Source organism: Tetrao urogallus (genome assembly GCF_951394365.1).
Source record: "Tetrao urogallus genome assembly, chromosome: 2".
Taxonomy (NCBI): domain Eukaryota; kingdom Metazoa; phylum Chordata; class Aves; order Galliformes; family Phasianidae; genus Tetrao; species Tetrao urogallus.
In genome coordinates, this window is record NC_136814.1 from 46352682 (window position 1) to 46374791 (window position 22110).

The 22110-nt window shown below is 35.9% G+C and overlaps 1 protein-coding gene across 3 annotated transcripts in view; it reads left to right on the forward strand.

Moving 5' to 3' along the window:
• The window catches only part of STXBP5 (syntaxin binding protein 5), a gene marked incomplete at both ends in the record, with an annotated part of 100378 nt that overhangs the window by 6652 nt on the left and 71616 nt on the right, over positions 1 to 22110 (forward strand). The gene's annotated exons all lie outside the window — the stretch shown is intronic.

The following is a 22110-nucleotide window of genomic DNA, read 5'->3' on the forward strand; positions in this document are numbered from 1 at the left end:
AGTAAATATCTGAAAATTTCAGTCATTCTGAATGTCAGCATCTGTTCATTTCCCCCCATTCTTTTCAGCAGTAGAAGAAGATGGTTATATAAACAAATGGCTGAAATTTTCATATGAGGCATGTAAAACTTGCTTTCTGTAACTTCTATTCTCTGGCCTTTATGAGAAGAGCTTGCAACTGTTATTCTTTGATGAAAATAGCTCAAAGCCTGAATATGTGAGTCCATGCAGTTTCTGATGAAATGTTTGTTAGAGCATCTGGATAGTTTTGCTGTAGATGTATACCATAAAATTCAAGCAATTCAGTGAAATCTCTGAAGCTGTAAGAAAATCCTATTTTAAACTTGTGACTTTATACCCATTAAAAATACTTTTTCCTTTGAATTGTTCAAATACAGAAGGAAATCTAGTTGATTGGTTTCTGTTTTCTTTATCTTCGTACTGAAACATCAAATTGTTTTTATTTGGTTGTTGGCTTTTTTTTTTTTTTTTTCCCAAGTACTTCTTACCTGCTCTTTTTCCCTTTCTCGATGCAGGACACCTGAACAATGCCTGGAGTTCTGTTTGCGTTATTCAGAACAAAGCTTTGAGTTTTCCAGACCAAGTGTCAAGTTGTACAGTTGACAATGCTTTAGGTGGGAGACTAGAGCAGCTGAACTTGAGAAATTCTGTCTAGCCTAAATTATTCTGATTTTTATCTATTTTGTGAATCTACTGAACTCAAACTGTGCTATTTTTTTTGTATGTGTGTAACAAGTATTTGGTTTGTTGACATTTGTATGCTGAATGAAGTTTCAATCCACGTGTGTAGTCTTCTGGAATTTGAACAAATTTTCTTGTTTAAAGTAGGGTGCGTCAATAAAGCCTCTAAAAATCCTATAGTAGTGTCATGTCAGTGCAACTCTGTGATTAACTATTAATAAGAGAACGTTCACTGACTGCATCATCATCCAGTTCATATAGAGGAGTAGTTTAAAAACGAAATGTACTTTGGTTGTAGCATACATTAATCTTATCACATTTCCGTTTCTATAAATACACCATATTTCTTATCACCTCTTTCAACTCCTATTTCACATGACTATCATTAGTGCTCATACAGCTTGCTTTCAGTGGGGAAAAATCTCCCTCTTCTTAAGGAAGAAAATCAACTGACCTCTGAATGTTTTGGAGTGAAATGAGGCTAAAGTGATGGTACAGTGTGATGCACAACTCTTAAAAAAGCAAGGATTTATGGCAAGTTAATCCTACACAGATAAAGCTGACTGAATTCTTCATAATATGCAGGATAGCGTGCTTCTTAAATTAATAGTTGCATGGTGATAATTCATAAAAGCAAGTAAATTGCATGTGTCTCCTGTTTGAAGCATTATCACTTGTATTGCATTTCTACAAAGCAAGAGATCGGAATAACAATTATTGTTCCTGAGTAGCTGAAGCATAATTCATTGAATCTCGTACTGTAAATTATGAAAATGAATCTTGGAATGAAATCTCTCTTTCTGTGTTGTAGCTATTTTACTGGCGAAGTGGATTTCTAACGCAGCTAGAAACTTTCTGGGCCATAGTGTGCTTGGGGAGGAGTGTGCTTGGAAAGTGTGTGAAGTTTTCAAGGCTGCAGGTTTTACTATGGCATTTGTGAAGTTTGTTTCCTTAGATCTCCAAGCTATTGATAGGCGTATCACTGAGGTGATACAACTTTGTGTTATGATATTTGCTATCCTTATAGAACTGAAGCAGAATTTTAGGGTAAAATGTAACAGGAAATTGGACAGCTGGGACCCAGCTTAGGCTTTCAGGCTTCTGATACAGCACCCAGTGAATTGAACTCTTAATTTGTAATTTCACTGGATTTGTTGTTTCTCAGTCACTGTGGAAGGGCTTTTAGAACTGAAGTAGCATTATTGCTGCAGGAGAAGAAATGAGCAATTACAGTAGAGTTGTGGCTGGAAAAATAGAAGTGGCTCATGATTTGAGATGTGATAAAGCTTGAAAGTACAAATTAAGCTTGTAAGCCTTTCCTAACAAAACTTCCTGTTCAGCAGAAGTATGTAACTGCGTTAGATTTCTTTTAAAAGCCCCGTGCTCTGTATTTTTATAAAAGCTTCATGAAGCAAAGCTGAGCGTTCTTACAGAGTGTCTTTAGAATGATCAGAGGTACACACAGTTATTACTTTCTAGTATCTTTTTGCTCCTCTGGAGTCTCAGAATCACACAATGTTTTTTTGTTTTTTGGTTTTCTGGAGCAGTGAAACTCATTACTTGTCAGAGTTCCCACAGCATGTTTATTTTTGTAGGGTTATCTCTGTAGCATCTCAGTGGAGGAAAAACAAAATGGAATCAAACTTATGAACTATTACATTCTATATGAACTTTAAGAAAACTGGAAAACTTATGTTGTAGGAACTTTGTCCTTAACTTTAGCTATCTGGTAATGGTTTTGCATTTGGAGTTTAAAAAAAAAAAAGAATAAAAAAAAAAAAGAATCCTAATGAGTTCTGAGAAAATACATGTTGCGCTAAGTTGGTATCTTTAATCTCTTGAGTCTCCTCTTTTCTACTTGCTGTTCTTGATGTTGCCTATCTTGGAGTGCATCGATCATTCTAATTTCTTTGAAAAATGCTGCTTCTTAGGGCTGTAAAGTGCATCTGGTTAAGCAAACAAGTCTAATTCTCCAGAGATCTAATTCTTTGACAAAGTGCATTTCTGTTTGCTGGCCTGAAAAATAAGTTTATGGTACCAGCGCTCGTCCACAGTCATCGTTTGTGTTACCTGCAGGCAGCACACATTCAGTCAACTTCAGAAGTTATTTTACTGAACCTGTCTTTGAATTGCTGTATCATAGTTGATACCTGAATGCTATTCAGAACGCTTTTAGTATTCAACTGGTAGTACTTTAATGACCTTAGAAGTGTTGACACTTCTGTCGTGTGCACTCGATAATAATGCAGCTCGTGAGTTTATCCAAGAGAATACTAAGTTACTACTTGTTTTGACTTCCAGTGCAAATACAGTAAAATTCTACTGACGTAATTTAAACTTCTGGCAGTGATATTTGCATCACTGAATTTAGATGCATTGAAAAATGATTCTTGTAAGTAGATAGAACTGAAATATTTCACTAATGGGAACTGTGGTAGGATGATATAGTTCCTTAGATGATTGTATGTATGAGAGTATGTAGCAGTTCTCTCTTCTAGAGATTTGTGCTGCATCCTAATTCATCTTGATTTTTACAGTGCTTTCATGAAAGTACTTTTTCTGTGGCTATTGTTTAGCCCGATCTGACATTGATGTCTTGTTTAAGATTCTCTGCCACAAATGAGAATCGTTTAGTCTTGCAGTTCAAATCTCTCCTGGTAAGGTATGCTTGCTTTTCTGTCTGAGTTCTGTACAGCTTCGTGACAGCCTTGATTTGCATAATAGTAATTCTGACTTCATCATTTCCTGCAAATACCTAATCTTTTGTGAATCCATAAGCTTCTCCTTTTTTAAAAATTATACTAGGTTTAGTGCTTTTATTAGCATAGCTATATCAGCTGATGGTTTAGAACAATTCTTAAACATTATTAGTTGCAGTTTTTTGCTTATATACAGTTTTCACTAGTTATTTGTCCATAGTAATTATGGCCTGCATTGGTGCTCCCATAATTCAGGATTTTTTTGTTCACTTCAAGCTTTGTCTTACATGTCAAGAGCAGTGAAGGTAGGTGAAACTTCAAATGTGTCCTCTGTTAGCACAGAGAACAAAGTAGAATATTAAATGGTCTGAAGATTGTTAGGTTATGCTGACTGAGCTAATTGAAACGTGTGAAATGCATTTTTTGTTTTAAGTGAGGCTGGGCTTGAAATACTTGACAAAGCACTGTGTTGTCTGAAGTGTTGCTGTTTGCAAAATCTTCTACTTGATCTCTGTTTTATAGAGAAGTTTCTTTTGATAGGAATAACTACTTGGTATCTTTTCTTCATCTGTTAATCTCATTGGATGTCATTGGATCTTTATTTCACAAATGCCTTGAGAAGGTAGTAGAAAATCTGTCCTTTTTTTCTGAGCAACTTGAAGCTTATTTTCTTTTTATAATTGAGATAAAATAATTGCAGTGGCTGTTCCACTTTCAGAACAATTCTTAATAAGTATCATTCAAATTAGGCACCATTCATGAGAGCAACACACGTGGAGAGGGGTGAGAGAGGTGCTCTTAGGTTCTCCACCAAGAAGGCTGTAGCTCACCCTTTCATGAGGCTTTTCTCATGGATTTTTCTAAGAATGAAATGTCTTATTCTGCTCCCGTATTCTCTTGAAGTATTCGCAGGAGCTGCCTTATCTTTGGAAAAGCAGGTAGCTGATTAAAGTATACAGTGCAAGCAAGGCCTCTGCCTGGTGAGCTGCTGTCTTAGTTCATGTGTTTCATGTGTTTCCAGAAGAGAAGTGCATTGCATAACCTCTTGAGGTTACTTCCAGGCATGTACTCTGTATGTGTGTGATTAACACTAAATCTTTGGTTCATGTTAAAATGAAATATTTAATAGAACAGCCACCTAAAAGGACGATTCAGCTGATCCTGTCTCTTTCTGGCCTAGTAACACCAACTCAGTCAGCAGCAGCAGATTCAGCAGACAAAAGCAATTTGATTTTTTTCTACTTGCTCTTTAGGGAAGAAGAATAGAACGCTAAGTTTTGGTGATAACTTAATGTTAAATTGACAGGATTAACTTGCTTTTATTTGTTTAGCATATGCTCTATCCAGTCTTACTACCTCGTTAAAAAGAACAGATGTTCATCTTCACAGTTGAAAAACATTCTTGACTGAACTTTGTAGTGTTGGTATTAAAGCTTTAGTGATGCTTATTAATATACAGTGAGCTACATAACAATAATCTGTGCAGCATTCCCTTTGTAAGTGTACAAAACTAATGTAGTAGTCTGGTACAGTGAAATTCACTTCACAATCACCTTTAAATGTCAGATAAAAAAGAAAACCACAAAAATCAGCAAAACACAACTCTTCCCTCCGCTTTTCCCTCTCACCCTTCTTCCCCTCCCCCCCCCCCCCCCCTTCACACCTCAACATTAATACATTTCCATTTAAGTGACTAATATATAGAGATTTCTTACTGGTAGGATGAATCCCTCAGTTGTTAAAATAATTAGGTGAGAAATGCAACGTTTTTTGGAAGAAATCCGAATGAGTTGTTAGGCTCGAGAAAAGAGATTAAATAGCCTACCTCTTTAAAGTAAAATATTGAAATACTATGACATTCATTCAGAATACTGTTTTTTAAAACAAAACACCTTGTTTTCTACTTTCTGTTAAAAAGCATGAACACCCGCAGCCACACAAACTGGGAAAAAGAAAACAAACAACTTAAGTTTCAAACTATTAAATTTTCTGCAATGTTTCTGGCTGGCTTGAAATTGAATTTGAACCTACTCTCTACCTGTTTTCTTTCAAGCATTGCCTGTGGAAATATAAAAGTACTGTCAATTACTTGAGTAGTCAAAGGGATTGTAAGGAAAAAATAAAAGGAGTGGGTGGTGAAAGTAATGTAGAGTGGAATTTATACATGCTGTAGAGGATGCTTGAGGAAGAGGCAGAAAGAGTTAACTTATTTACCTTTCTTCCTTTACTTAAGTAGCAAAGGACAGAAACTTTAACTTTAGAATGATGGCAGCTTAAAGGAACCATTTATTTTGTTTTCCATATGAGCATTCCGTCAACAAATTCCAGATCAAATAAATGCTGCTCTTAGGCAGTAGAGGTAAATTGTGGAGAATGCTGGCATTTGTTGAGCAAACTCTCTCCAGAGATCATCTAGTCCAACCCCCCTGCCAAAGCAGGTTCCCTACACCAGGTCACACAAGTAGGTGTCCGGGCGGGTCTTGAACATCTCCAGAGAAGGAGACTCCACAACCTCCCTGGACAGCCTGTTCCAGTGAATTTCAGTGTATAACCTTGTTCTACTAGTTGTTCTACTAGTTTGTGATGGACTTGTGCATAACAGTGAATTCTGTCATTTACAGACCATTTTTGGTGACGTTTGTGCAGCCTCTTTACCTCCTGTAGTTTTCTATAAAGAAAATGGAATGAAACTTGGCAAAGATGCGTATGGAATGCAGTGAAGTTACTTGTAATGCATACAATGTAGTATTAGTGCTAACAGCCATAAACTGTTTTGTTACTTCAGGGCGAAAATACAGCTCTACAGCACTAATAATAATAAAAAAAAGCCTAACCTATACTCATCTGTAAATACATAGGCTCAGCATCAGCATAGCTGGTGTATTTGAGGGTTAGTTGTTAGTAAGACAAACAAACAAAAGAAACCACCAATAAAAGTTAGAACGTGTTATCTATTTGATCTCATGCTTTGTGGAACAGACCTGTGTTTAGAGTGAACTTTTGATTTAAAGCTAGCTCATTTTAATATCTGCAATTACAGTTCCAAAGTTGCCAGAAATCTGGTGTTGTATAATTTAAGCATGAGTATTCGATAGTCACTGACTAACTAAAATTGTAATTTTAATAAGTTTGCTCCATTCCAAGACAGCTAAAAACGACGCCATTTTTGCTACTGCACCTGAGGGTCAGGTCATCTAACTTGGCATAGTAAGCTTGTGAGTGATCACTATAAACAGTTCACAAAATTATAGAACATCATAAGTTGGTAGAGAACAAGGATAATTACCAAGTCCAGCACAGTTTCCTCTAGGTAAACAGGCACTGGTTGAAAGAGAAGTGCTTGCTGCATTTCATTTCAGTCTACAGAAATTGTGGAAGTCCTTGCAACTCTGTTAAAGTTATAGACAGCTTTCTCCCCCTGAAATGCTCAAGGATGGCCTTATCTTCCTGACCTAGAAAGAATAGAGAATTCAGGTGTTACCTGTTTAATCAGACCATTTTCTAAAGCAAGAAAAAAGTAAAGGCATGTTTGTTGCCTATCTACAGGCTTTCAAAACTTGGTTAATGCTGCATTGTCCTTTATAAGTGTAGTCTTCCTCTGTTTCCAAGATTGGCCAGAGGGAAAAAAAAAACACAACAGCAATCAATTCCCAATGAGACTGCAGAAACTTGAGAGACTCTACTTCAATTCCAAGAACACTACTTAAGTGTTTTATCTTAAGTATGGAATATAATTCAGTAGTAATTCACCTGTCTGAATTCAACCTACTGTTTACTTAAATATAACATATTACATTCCGTATGTTTAGAAACACATAATACACTAAACTGCTAAAGCAGAATAGGATTGCATTAACAGGGCTTTGCTGACTGTGTTCTGCTCACAGAAGTTGTAGTACAAAGCTCCAAATCAATGGATAAGTTAATGTATTTTACCTGTACAAAGTGCTGAAACTTGGTGGGTTTTTTTGGGTTTGTTGTTACCAAATCCGCCCAGTACACACAGAAGAATATGGTGAACAGGACAAAGCGTTATTTGGTTGTTGTGTAAAACAGTGGTGCACCCACATTTTGAATCCTGCGTTTCTCTGATTTCTGCATTTTAAGAAAGCTGACATGGATTTAGAGAAGGAAAAACTGAAATGACTGAGTAGAGTGACCATCTTACAAGAAGATATATAAAAAAATGCTTGGTCTCTTCAGTTTAGAGGAGAGAAGGGAATAAATATTATCAAGGTCTGTAAAATAAGGAAAGTAAAGAAAATGTGTGTCACCTGTAATTCAGCATATTCCATATGAAATACAAAAACTAGGATGCATTCTTTGACATAGTGTTAGACATTCAAAAGAGGTGCAGGAATCACAGAATCATAAAATAGGCTGGGTTGTAAAGGACCACAATGATTATGTAGTTTCAACCCCCTATGTGCAGGGTTGCCAACCACCAGACCAAGCTGCTCAGAGCCACATCCAGCCTGGCCTTGAATGTCTCCAGGGATGGGGCATCCACAACCTCCTCGGGCAACCTGTTCCAGTGCATCACCACCCTCTGAGTGAAAAACTTCCTCCTAATATCTAACTATGCTCTGTCTCAGTTTAGAACCATTTCCCCATGTCCTATCACTATCTATCCTTGTAAACAGCCATTCCACCTCCTGCTTATACACTCCCTTAAAGTACTGGAAGGCTACAATGAGGTCTACCCCGGAGCCTTTTCTTCTCCAGCCTAAACAATCCCAATTCCCTCAACCTTTCTTCATAGGGGAGGTGCTCCAGCTCTCTGATCAGAAGAAAGCACTTCTTAATCTGAATGTGATACGCGATGGGATTTACTGGTATGGGAGTTGGTGGAGACAAGTTGTACCAGTGCAGGCAGGAGGGGTGTGGACAAACTCAAGAGTTGATGTGTCTGTAAAAAGATGCTATAGAGACGAGAAAAGGATTTATCTGTAACATACCTAATCCAGCAGTAGTGGTTGGTTGAGAATGTAAAGCAAATAGACTACAAGAAGTGACCAGGCTTGTGTGCTCCTAAATAGTACGATTGATGTCGTAGTGGATGGAGCTGTGCTGGGTGCACCTCTGGTCTCAGTTCATACAGTGGTTCTGAGATCTTAACTCTGACTTCTGTCAGAGAGAGGAAGTCATTAGCTGGGATGTTTTTCAACAGTATGGTTATGCTAACTTTATTTCTACTCAGTACTTCATACAATAATAATTTTTATAAGCGCAGTTTAAAATTCTGTAAACCTCTCTTATTCTTTAGCAAGGAAATAGCCCTTGCTGCTTAAGCAAAATTTGTCTAATGCCTGAAAAGCTGATGAAACAATTTCTGGTGTATAGTGTGACAAAATACCAAGGGTGTTGCGGTGTACTGGCAATTTTTTTTATATCAAAGAAGCTGGCATGAAAACTGGAGTGTGATAATCACATTGTGATCTGATAATGTTCCTGCCTTCAGTTTTCTATCTGTAGCTGAAGTTATTGCAATTAGAATGAGTGTTAAGCAAGGTCAGAAACCAATGGTGTTGAGTAAGTCTAGAAGGGGGAAAAAGTAATTTTTTAAACTATCATTCTTAAAACACTATCTTATCTTATTATAGCAGTTGTATCTGATTATAGCATGAAGACTTTAGTAATACTTGCTGTTCTACTCTACAGAAAAATGATTGATGTTTTTAGGTATCCAGTCTTCCCTGATGTAGGAATCTCAATCAGAGATGATTCTTGCAAAAGATTCGTGAAATAATGTTTGGTGTCAAACTTAATTAGCACATTTTGGTTACAATTATAGGTGATACAAATGTACTTAGTTTTGGAGTTTACTCCTAATTAAATTAATCTCAGGGATATTTCTTGTTAGTGTTTTGTGGTTGGTTTTTTCTTTCTTTCTTTTTTTTTTTTTTTTGTTGTTGTTGTTGTTTGTTTTGTTTTTGTTTTTTTTACAGTATTGTTAGAGAACCTGTAAAGATTATCAGTGTAAATGTACTCTGAATGAGAGTATTTATAAATAGTTTCAGTTCCTAATAAGAACTTTGTTAAATATGAAGCTAAAATATCTTAGCAACTCAGTATTGGGCATATCTTATTTGTGTTACTTACCTGGTTGCCTTTTTGTGTAGCCATTTTATAAAATTGCCACTTGATACGTTGTTTTTGTTCCTGTTCGACTGCAAGGCATGTGTCAGCTCAACCCAAGGGTTTTTAAATAGTGTCTTTTTTCACTTGTACTTGTTGAGATTAGAATCTTCCTTTAATAGGTGCTATTTTGAATGGCAGAGGAATATTTTGGTTAATGGAAATACTCTGTTTGAATTAAAAAAAAAGGTTTAAAAAAATGTGGTTAGGGTAGTATAGTTAGGTCACGGTTGGACTTGATGATCTATGAGGTCTTTTCCAACCTGAGCAATTGTATGACTCTATTAAAAAACCTTTTTCCTGTCTAGGCAGCCTTGTTTCCAGCAGTCATTTTGTAAGTGACTTACTCTCTGTAAGCTCTCCCAGGTTTAGTCATGCAAACCTGAAAATGTGTGTGGGAGGGGTGGGAGCTTGTTGGTGATTCTTGATTAAACAACCATTCTCAGGAGCTAGAGCTGGGACCTTGGGCACTCATGGGAAAACTAAAGTAATCAGACATGTTGTGTTAACATATCAAACAGGTTTTGTTTGTCCTTGGATGCAAAAGTTGTTGGAATATTTTGACTGCAAGCAAAGCGCTTCCTGACTTGCGGAGCTTGTCCGTCAATCTGCATGCAGTTGGCCTAAGGAAGTTTCTTTTTGTAGAGGAAAAACAATTAGTTTTTTTCTTAGTACGTATTTGACTCAAGTGTAGTTCTGGTGGAATTCTTTACTGTCAGGAAGGCTAATCTTTTTCTTGAAACAGTTTTCTTCAATTCACATAGAGCTGCTAAAAATCATGCATGTACAAGGAGGTTGTCTGTTTCTGTTTAAATTGTTGCCACTCAACTATGCTAATATCTAAGAAAGTAATAAAAAGGTCAGTGTTGAAAATAGAGGTTGACTACATTTGTAAATATAATAATCCAACTCTAACCAAGTTATGAAAGCCTGTAGGTAGGTAACAGATACTCCTTTTTTTTTAATCTTGCTTTAGAAATTAGCCTGATTAAAAAGAGTTACATTAAGGTAACAGCTAAATTATGTAAATATCTTTTATAGATAGAACCTATTCTCTGAGATTTTCTACCCAAGTTGTGGAAAAACAGTTTTGCCTCTTGTTTGTTTTCATTATGACATGTGAAAGAACATAATCACGTGTTATTTAGTATGACAGATATCAAATAAATACCTTCTTCCTGAGCTTATATTGGAGACTCCTGTGGTTTTTACTCATCTTGCAAAGCCTATGTAAAACATCTACATGTTGCAACTTATAGAGATTTCAATAGTTAGCTAAGAGTTGCATCAGCAGTTTTGTATTGTATTTTTTGATGGAAAGTGTTACAGAAGCTAAATTCAAAACTAATTGATTTCAGTTTTTCATTATTTATTAATGAGTAGCAAAAATAATGTCACACTAAAAGCATTCAAAACATTTTAAGCAGTAAATTATACTATCAGTGCACATTGTCCTGACTTGAAGCAGAAGAGCTGGCTAGACTAGATTACCATGTTCAGTTTAAAGATTTGAATTTACTGCTCAGAAACAATTTTGAATTTGTACGTGGAGTCCTGTTCCAGAAAATATATTTTCTTATCTGGACCCGTGGATATTTTCCTATTATGGCATTTGTGCACCCCTGCTTTCCACAGCTGGAAGTTTCCTTAGTGAAGGTGGAAAAACCTCTTAATTTGGCATTTGTAATTTCAGACTTTGACATTAAAATCTCAGTCAAGCTAAAGACTATTTTGATTGTCTACCACAAACAGCAAGCATTTAATTTTGTGCATGTTAGTACTGGGGTGAGTGACAACAATAGCAATTGCTTTTTTTTTTTTAGGATTGCTAATTTTTGTAATAACTCGTAACTGAGCAAGGATTGTTTTGATCTTTTGGGATAGTTCTTGGAGGCAAATGAGTTTCTGAGGAAAGCAAATCTTTGTACAGTCTCGCTGTTTATTTTTTTGTCCTTCTCTTTACCTTTAAGAAAAAAAAAAAGTGGTGGGGAGAAAGGGAAAGAAGGAGAAGAAATGAAGGTGTCTTGTCTTGGCATTTGGGGAGCTGAGCGGCAGTGAAGGACATAACAGTACTGTGTGGAAAGGGAAAGCTCTAGTCTTAAAATAAATCAGATTTCAAACTATCAAATTTCAGTTCAGACTTGTTTGAAGACAGCCTCATTCTTGCAGAATTCACACTTCAGTTAAGCTGCAGGATCTTGAAAGTGCCAGGGAGCACAAATAGGTATAGCTGTCCATCTTGGAAATGGTCAAAACCATAGATATCCATATGTAATGTTTTTTCTTCCTATCCCATCCTATGAAGAGAGGAGTTTCTCCTTTCTTTTTACTGAAACAGTTTCAGTTATAGGAAGTGAGTTAAAGAATGTGAATATTCATTTACTTTTATCTGGAGAAAGGAACCTGAGACACTTCATCTGTGAACCTTGGAGTCGTATGACTCCCTCCTGTAGTAGAATTTCCCTGTGCGGTAACTATAGAAGTGTTTTCTGTGACTGCACCATTTTATGCGGAGACTCTATTTTAGGGTGCTGAGGTAATGCTGTCCCTTTTGGTGGGATATGTCTAATCTGGGTTTCTCCTCTTCTCAGCTTCCTATTTTTGTAAAGCTTACAGCAAAATGTTATCTGCAGGACTTCTTTCTCTCTGTTAAACTTGAACAAAACTGCTCTTCTGTTGCAGAAACTATGAGCAGATTACAAGCAAGTTAAACCCCTGTAATAGCAGGGCATAAGTGTCGGGCATTGCTTGGAATCTGGGAAAGGATGTACACAAAGCTAAAAGATGACCAGATTCTCTAAAGTATCAAAAACCCCCTCACTCAAAGAAGCTAGATTTGCAAGGTAGTAGCATGCCTCCTTCCAGTAAAATGCAACCTAGAAAGAACAGCTGGAAATATACTTTGGAAGGCTACCTTCTGCTTTTCTGTTGATTCTGCTTTTCTGTTGATGTTCTGATTTCCATCTTTTTGTGATTTTAAACTGGCAGTGGGTGCTTTCATGCACACTGTGCTCCCTAGTCTTAAAGAAGCTCTTTGTTTGATATCCATGGCCTGTACAGAGCTGTACTGCTATGTTCATGCTCTCGCTGAAATTCTCTTCAGTGAAGAGTGATGCATTTCTGGTGGCTGAAGGATCCACCTGAAGTCTTCAAGTATGATGAGAGCAGGATTTAAGGTGCCACCCACAAACTTTTAAATAAAGAGCTGAGATGAAAAAAAAGCTTTATCTTTAATGGCATACCTACATTTAAAAAATATTAAAGAATTGCATACTTAATGCCAACTTTTATCTTGAAGCTTAATTTAGATTGTTCTAATGATCACCTATTCTTTGACACTATTTATTAATACAACTTAAACTAAATAAAGCAAAGTGTTCACTAATGAAGTTAAAGTGCTGCATAAGCTTATTTAAAAAAAGAGTTCTATACAACTACTTTTTATGGTATGAAGTAGACTGTAATAGCACAAATCTGGAAAAAAGGACAGGTAGAATTGCATTATGACAAAGTATTGTAACGCTTCAGTAAATTTACATGTAAAGAAATTATATTTCTAAACTCTATGAAAAATACAAAAAATAAAAAAATAAAAAGCTTACAAGTTGGGGTATTTCTTACATATCAAAAGTAAGCACTGCAGCCCAAAGGCAATTATTTGTTTATATTATGAGTTTCCTTTTTTTGATTTTGGTGGAAGAGTGCCATCTACTGAATTGTTTGAATTGTACCTTTACTTTTTGTTTGTGGTGGTAATATTGAGCTAACCTGTAAAATTGTCACTACTACTTTGATAGCAGCAGCAGATTAAAATTTTCTCATCTTTTGGTAATTTGCAGAACTAGAAATTATGTTAATGTGGAATTCGTAATAAAATAAAAAGAGAAGTATTCTAGACCTTATTTTAGGTTTTCCCAAACATGGGGCATAAGAGACATTTCTAGACTTAGCAGTGGCTTTATAGTTAGAAATTGGCATTAATTGACAGTAATTGATTGGGAAGGATTGGCTGTATCCTTTAAAATCATTAAATTGTCCGTCTTATTAGATAATGCAAGGTTCGTTATGCTTATGTAAGTTGAACTAAGTAGGCATATGAAAAATCACTTAACATCTAGTTCAACACATTACATTTGTTACTACTGCTGTTGGCAATTCTGTATGAAATATTTTAACACTGGGAGAGAATTTGTTCTTCCCCCCAAGTACTGCTTAGCTTTAAGAGCAAAAAAATGGCTCTACCTTTAGTTGTGGCCTAGAAGCTAGGGATATAAGAAGAAAGAGCCTGGTTAATTATTAATATTGTGATATAGTCTATACAATCAGAAGGATGGAGGAGGTAGGATGTTCATAATACATTAAAATTTGGTGTTAAAAATAAACTGGTTTAAATGGATGGCAGATGAATAGGACTTGAAAGCATGCAAAGATATTTGCCTCTGAATTTTGGTGAAGTTTCTTCAGAGTATATAGTTATTTGCTAGTTTTATTCTCCTGTGTGTAGTCTTTCTAAAAAAAACTTTGAGTTAGCAGTTACAAGCCATTTCAGTACATCTTGTATAGTCAAAGGAACCATTATGCAAATGTATCTGTATCAGTGTTGTTCTCTCTCCCCTTGTGTTCTGCTGTTCTCCCTCCCTCTCATCTTACTTGAAAAAAAAAAAAAAAAAAAAAAAAATAAGCCAGATTAATCTCCGTTTTTGTGGCTTATTATTGAAAGCCTGTAACCTGTCAGCTCTGAGAAAAATCAACTGAGTACAACCTTTATAGAAAAACCTGCTGGTACTTTTCAAAGCTATTTGGAAAATACTGTGTTTGTGCTTGTTTATATAAGTAGCTTTGAAGCTTAAGATCTGTTTTGACTCTTGGCCTTTTTTTTTTCCTAGAAAAAAAAATAAAAAAAGAAGTAACTGCTGAATACCCATTGCTGATCAGTTTCTATGTAGACTAGTTCAGTAATGAATTTTTTTTCTTACCATAAGTTAAGAAGTTTTATGCTTTAAAATGGCGGAAGCTGCCTGTATGGAGAAAGGATATAAGTAATGTCCTTACTGAGCTATGTACTCTAGGATTATTCTAAACAGTTGACATTGAAACGGTTGGCTTCTGATGTTTAAAGAAGGTGAGCGCTGTGTTATGAACCAGGTGAATATGATGATTGCATTTATGCGGGAGTAGATCTTATCACTGACTGATGCAGAAGTTGAGATGTTGATTCCAGGGGCTTGTGTAGTCATGAGTTCAGTGGAAGCAGCAATAGCAAACGGCACTAATTGATTGCTGTAGCCTATCCAGTTAATATGACATTGGTAATTGTAAAATTAATATCTAAAAAATCCTGTTTAAATATTATGCATCCTCACAGAATAAGAATGATTGAAGTTGATAGGGCTTCTGGAAGCCAACAACCTGCGCAAGCAGGGCCACCCAGGTTGTTATCACTCTCTTCACCCAATAATGAAAACTCCTGAGATCAGATGGTATCGAATAATTTTGTGACAATGTACCTCATATAGTTTTATGGTCAAACTTAAGTCATCCAACTGGAGCTTGTTAGCCTATATCATTTGTATTAAAACAACTGCTGAACACTCAGTGCAGTTGCTCTTGAAAATACTTGAACTTTGTATAATGGTTAAGATTCCTAAAAATTAAGTAAAATGTATTGCATTTATCAGTGTGTAAAAGGTCTCTTTGGAGTCCATAAATGTATGGAACCTACTTTTCTTTGTGTTGTTTTTATTATTATTATTTTTTTCCACTCTTATTTTTCCACATTTGGAAAAACCAGGACTGAGATTCTAGTCTCGTCTTCCATTAGGTGCCTCACATTTTTTTCACCCTTACAACTAACAGAAGCAGAATGTAGATTTTTTCATTGCCTGGAAGTTATATTTCTTTACTCCCTAGAGACGCATGTGATGGCTTCCAAATACTATCTGTAATGTTGGCTCTTTTTCTGTGCAAGTAATGAGGTCAAACTGCAGATATCAGCTAATTCAGCAAGTGCTATTTTTGATGTACAAGCATTGCAGTGTCTTCTGGCTGGCTGTATCTGTCAATCTTCCTTTTCCTTATCCCATTTTCCTGAAGTCAGTTTTCTTGCCCTCTCTTTTTCTCCTGGCAAAAGGAGAATACATTGTAATCATCCACCTAGAATCCTAATAGTAAGCTGTTGATGGTAATTTGATAGTATTTCCATCTGACTAACTTCAGTATCAGTTTTAAAAGCTAATTGTGTTGTGAGGTAGATGACAACACCAGACTTCTCATAGCAAAGCAGTAAATTGTGCAACTTCTGAAGAGGATTGCGGCTGTGAGGTGTGGCTGCTTTTCTGACGAAGAAAGCTTGATCTAACATAGCCTGAATTGTATGGGCTTTTACCATGTGTCCCATTGCCATTGCTGGTGCCTGCTCCTGCCCCTTAAAGCTTTGGTTTGTGCTGGGGTGATTTGTGGGAGCAAAGGTGAGGTGCTCTTAGTGTCACTGGAGGAGTACTGGGAGAGAACTGGTGTGTGGCCTTACTTGGAGGAGAGAGGGAAAAATGTCTGCAGACACAAGTTCAGCTTCCCTTGAATGTAGAAAGTGTTTGTAAAGTTATGTTCTTCCTTGATGTTTGGAAGGCAACCATATACCTTAAGACTGAAGAAAATGAGACCTGCCCATTAATACAGGATTACTTTTTCAAATTACTGAACTGTTACCCTGCTTTGCACCTTTATATGTTACAAAGTTTATTTTATGGCACTTTTCTTAATTCCATTTTTTTTTTATCTGCCAAGAAAAAAGCTTCTACTATTAAAAAAAGGAGAAAAAAAGAAAGAAAAGCAAAGAAAAAAAAAGGGAAAACAAACCAAAGGACTGCCTTGGGTTTGCTTTGTTAGTACCTCTGGTAAGATTTAAATGTAGGGTTTAAACAAAATTTGAGAGGGTTTTTAGTCACACAAATCAATGATCAGAGCTGTCTTCCACCCCATCCTCTGGGATAAATGCCATTTTTGTCATTTGCAAGGAAGTCTGATATGGGGAGGGAATAGAAGGATACTGACGGGACCAGAAGGGACATCCTGCCTCGCTTCACCAGTCTGCTGCTGAAACCGCGTTCTTAGAGCTTCTTGTTACCTGGGCAATGTAAATGCTTACAGGAAAGGGGACAGCTCATCAGTTTTCACAGTAAGGCTGCAAATTGGACTAAGATAAATGTTCTGTGAGATGAAGAAATCTAGGAAGTCCTGATGTTCTTTTTGGAGCTGTAACCTCAAATTTGTGAAAGGAGACTTCAGACTTTCAAAAATGTGCTTTTATTATACTTCAGTTTCTTAATGAAGTTGTAGTGTTTGCACCTTTCCCCCAGTACACTAACCAAGCAAATGGAATGTAGCTGTTGCTCTGCCACTAAAGTTGGAGGACAAAAGCATTAGACCTGGACCACTTTGGGGACTTGTTTTATAAAAAGAAAAATGAAATATGTGCTGGAAGTGGTATCTGTATGCAATAAGTGCTGTAATTCTAGCTAAAAGCTTTAGCAGCCCTGGATATGTGAAAGTGAGTCTGTTGTTTATAGAGATGTTGCTGTTTATTTTCCTGATTCGGGTGCATTTTAAGCTGTAGTTCCGTTCACATAAACAACAAAGAGGTCCTTGTTTTTTCTTGTTCTGTATTTGTTTGTCTGCCTGATGTTGTCATTTACATTAGGAAAGTGGATGTGAAATATTAGTGAATATTTTATGCTTTTTCAGGCATACATAGTGAAACAGAGCGAATAAAAAAGACCTGCTTATGTGAGAGGTGTGAGCATAGCAGGCCTGAGCAGTTATGAAGACCTAAGTTTTTGGAAAGAAATGCTGTAATCTTTCTGTTCTTGAAAAATGGTTGTATGCTCTTACTTGCAGCTTGATGTGAAGTCTAAAACTCCAGAATGTTTTGAGACTTTTTACTTTGTCACGTTTGTTGGTATTGAATGAACATGAAAGGTAAAAACTAGTTTTGTAGACATTGTCAACTGTGGTACTTTGCCACTTTGTGAATAACTCTTTTACTGTCTGTGTGTATTGAGGCACTGTTCTTTGCGATTGTTTCTGTGAGAAATTGTACTTTTGGATGAGAGAGCGATAGTACCAATCAGACCTAAGCACAGATAGGATCATCTGACAGTTAAGTTGAATGAATCAAAGCTGATCTACTGCTTAGAGGACTATACATCAACAGGAGTGTACATTGAATTTCAGAGTACCATAAATGAACTGTTTGGTTTTTGTGTGTAGTTGGATGGCATCAAGACATTGGCAGTGGTGAGTAATCCCAGCCTGGCTTGTAGTTATTATATGCTCAGAACAGTTTGGAAACCTCGCCATCTTCATATTTTTCTGTTATGGTAATTCTTGGGGGCCACAGTTGAGGTACAGACAACACTGCGTGAAGTAAGTGGTGATTTTGCTGTCTAGAAAAATAATTGGGGGACAGACCAAACAAAGTGGTAAAACACTGTTTAGAAATGGCTGTTTTAAAATATGCAAATGTAATCTGCAGTGCTTTAAAGCTCTGTGCTACAGACTGGTATATGAAAGAGAACTCTAAGCAACCTTACTGATTTGCACATAATTCAGATCAGTGGTATGTATCTTTCTCTAGTAGATCTGTATTTTGTATCACAATTGCCAAATGTTTATTTACTGTGAAGTATTACTGCTAGAGTTTTGAGGAGTATCTGGTAACACATTCTAAAGGTTGCTAGATTTGTATGTGTCTTGTAAATCCCAAGCTATTGTAATGGTGACAAATCTGATACAGGTATACAGTTCATATCTTGTGCTGTACTATAAAACTTCATTGCAGTATAATATGAAGTTGAGAACAGTTTGAAAGGAAATTGTTATAAATGTGATTCTGTATTCATGAGTGGTTTATGCTAGGGATTGAATTGATAGCTACAGCTTTTGCAGCTGTTTCCAGTGTCAGACAGGTCAACCACATGTGAAGAAACAGCCTAATATTTAAAAAAATATGAAAAAGACCCATATGCATGACAGAAGTAAAAAGTGAAAAGCCTCCTGAGGCTTTCATACGTAATCTGGAATTTGTTTTCATTTTCAAAAAAATGCTATTTAGGCAGATGTGCATTGAGTTGTTCCCATGCAGATAAGCTACAAATACTAAGATTTTTGATTTTTGTTTTTTTTTTTTTTTTTAAACAGAATTTAGCAGCATTAAAACACAGTAACAAACTGAAATGCTTTAGTTCTGTCTGTGTGAAAAATTGAAAAAAGCAAGGGTAGCTCTGTGAAACATCTATGGCAAAAATACATTTTGGAACTCTTGCTACAGATTTGGTAAGGTTATATTTGTGTGATCCTATGCTTTTTTAATATATGACCTGTGCTAGCTGTTTGGAAAGTGAACACTGATGTTAGTTCATGTGCACCTTATTACTTCCTTCACTTGTCCAAGCCTTTTGTCTTTTGTCTTTTGCTTGCTTTCTCATAGAACGTGCACTAGAGACAAATGGTAGTGTTTGCTGTTGTCAATTTCCTTATCACATCGGGGAGCACAGAAGCAATAGTCATAGCTACTGCTGAGAAGCTCTTAAACTTTTTTGTTCATATTTAGATTAATAGACAGAATAGCAGTAGTGGGAAGAAGTGCTTGGAAGGAGAAAGGATTGGTATTTGAGTTTAAAAAACCAAACAAAAAACCAACAGATCTGCTCAGAGCACACTGTTTTTCTCTACTGCAACCCTAGGCCTTTGGCAGGCAATTTTTCCTGCCTGTAGAATGAAAATGCTTTGCCTATCTTGTCATTATCCATTACAGTCTCTGCCTGTTTCAGGGACTGCTGTGTGGTAAAGTCACTGCTTAGTATAGTAAGTTCCTGTGCCTTGAGCGGGCACACAAAAAGATATGGAGGGATTGGACAGGCTCAATTTCTGAAGGTCCCTTCCAAGTGAAACTCTCTGTTCTCTTATCCTTCTACAGCCAGTATTGAAGTATTGAATTCAGAAAACTAGGAGACTTTGCATTGCTTTAGAAAAGAAGATTAATGATGGTTAGGATGATGATATAATTCAAGATGAGAATAGTAATTCTAGCTACCAGATGAAGAAGTGAAGGCAACATAATCCTTGGTTGAAAGCACTAAATGGACTAGCTGCAGTGATTGATTTTATTTTTTTCATAACTGTGAGATAAGAGATTAAACTGTTTTTCAGATCTGTATATGTGGCTTTCACTCACTTGTCAAAAAGCAAAAACTTCCTCTGTATGTGTAAACTTTTGTAAACTTACTTGTAATGTTGCAAATGTATTGATCTGTGGAAACTGGTTTATATGCCCTGGAAAATGCTAAAGGATTTTTGGTCCAAAGTTCAAGCATTTTTAATATTGAAAATTGTATTAACTGGTAACAGTGCTTCTAGAAATACTTGCAGTAGACAATTCTTGAAGCCAACATGTGAAGGATAAAATTTGTGAAGATTGGAGTGACTCAAAAAAAATCTCTGGATTTCTGTGTTTTTCTGGGTCATACTTCTCTTGTTATGAGGCAAGGTAGCCATGAAGGTTCAACTCCAAATAAATTGTGGGTGGTGAAAGAATAACTGTTACATATTTAAGTTGGAAACTAATTTCTGTGGAGATATTTGGGAAAGCTTTTGTTAGAAAACTATTTCAGGGCAGATAAATAATTGACAAGTCTTAAAATTCAGTTCCTGTATACATCTGAATTTTACCTTTAGAAATTGCTTGTCTTTTACTGCAAGTAGTTGTCAATTCAAGTGAACGCAGAAGTGTGAGCAAGGCTGATGTAAATAGTCTGAAAATTTTGTTCTTCCTTGTGGGGATTTTTCCTTTCCAGTCTTTTTGCAAAAGCACTGTACGTTAAAAGTATTCTGAGTTTGTAAAGAAAGATATCCTCTTGGGGAGGGAGAAGCGTGAATTCTAAGCTTATTTATTTATTTATTTATTAAGTGCTATTAACTGGCAGTGGAACACAGTGAAACACAGATGACTTCTTTCTACAGAAACCAAATTGGTAAGAATTAAAAATACAGAAAGGGAAAAAAACAGGTGATGCGAGCTGACTCTTTAAGCCTTTCCACTCGAGAACAAAATTAAATTACTATTTCTATTCAGGGAAGAAAGCTGGAATTAAGTTTACTGGATTATTCAACATCTGTTTAATATCTCTCTCAACACTTGGCTGGATGTTACACAGATTCATTAGGTTAGGAGAAGAAAGTGATGGAAGTTTAAAAAGTAAAATACTGAGGTGTGTTGAGGCAGACTTCTTTCTACTGCAGTTCTGCCTGCATTTTGTCTCACTTTTCAGACACTGAGCAGGAGATGCTTGTGATTTTTAACTTCCATTTAACCTAATAGTTACTTTTGCTTTTCCACTCTCTCTAGTATGAAGGCATCTATCTTTCTCTTTAGCATATATAGATCTATTGATAGATGTATTCACACTAGATATAGGTAGATATGAATGTCTGTGTATATATGCATACACACACACATATAAATTAAATATGTAACAAATACCTTTTTAAAGGGTATTTGTACCCACTTCAATTTGATCAACATTTTCTCAGTAAATGGAAGACTTGAAGGTTGAATGAGAATTGTAATGATTTGTTAATTTCTTGTGTATACTAACAAACAAATTGTATATTTTCAGTGACTTGCATATGTCTTTGAAATGGTTTCCATTCTTCCCAAGATGCCTGCTTAAAACTGTAGGTGTTCAGCTCTTTGGCAAAATATTCTCCAGGAATCCTGTTTGTGCTGTAATGATTATATACTGACTGTTTTACATAATTCATTTGGATGTGTGTTATTTCTGTTCTCTCACCTAGTGGTTGGAAAGCTGCCTTAATTTCATGTCTGGAGAAAGAGGATAATAAAATCGAAAATACAAAGTATTTGCAAATCAACTATGGAGATTAGAAAGAGTCTGTTGTTACTTCTGTTTAGTATTCATTATAAAAGTAGAGGACTGATTTATGCATGAGAGGGAGAATGAACACATTTTTGTTATCTCATAGTTGGTGTGAATCCAGGAAATCTTGATACTGAGATCCTGGAAATTTACATTGTACATAATTTACCATTGACTCCTCCATGTTTTGGCTACTGATTTTTATTTTTATTTTATCTCTTCCATGGTACATTTTCTTTTAATATTCCTTACATTATTCAACTCTTCTTTTATCTGTAAGTAGCATTTCAAAAGCAGAGAAATCTCCTTTGGAACTTGAAGAATTTGATCATTTGGTTATGAGGCTTATTTAAATAACTTTCTTTTATGCTAGTCCTGATATTTAACACTACTAAAATAACTGTCTCATCATTCTCTATTGTGTTGTCATTGACAAAGGATCCTTTAGATAAATATAAGTTGAGCCTTTATATCTAATTTTCTTATTCCATGGGGATAAATAAAATGGACCTTTCTAATCCTTATGTTACTATGTTTATAAATGTGGTTTTTTTTCTTGATGTTAAGATCTATGTGGTTAAATATTTTAAGTATTTGAGCTAGAAGCAGGATGTTAGCCTGTTTGAATATGGTATTAC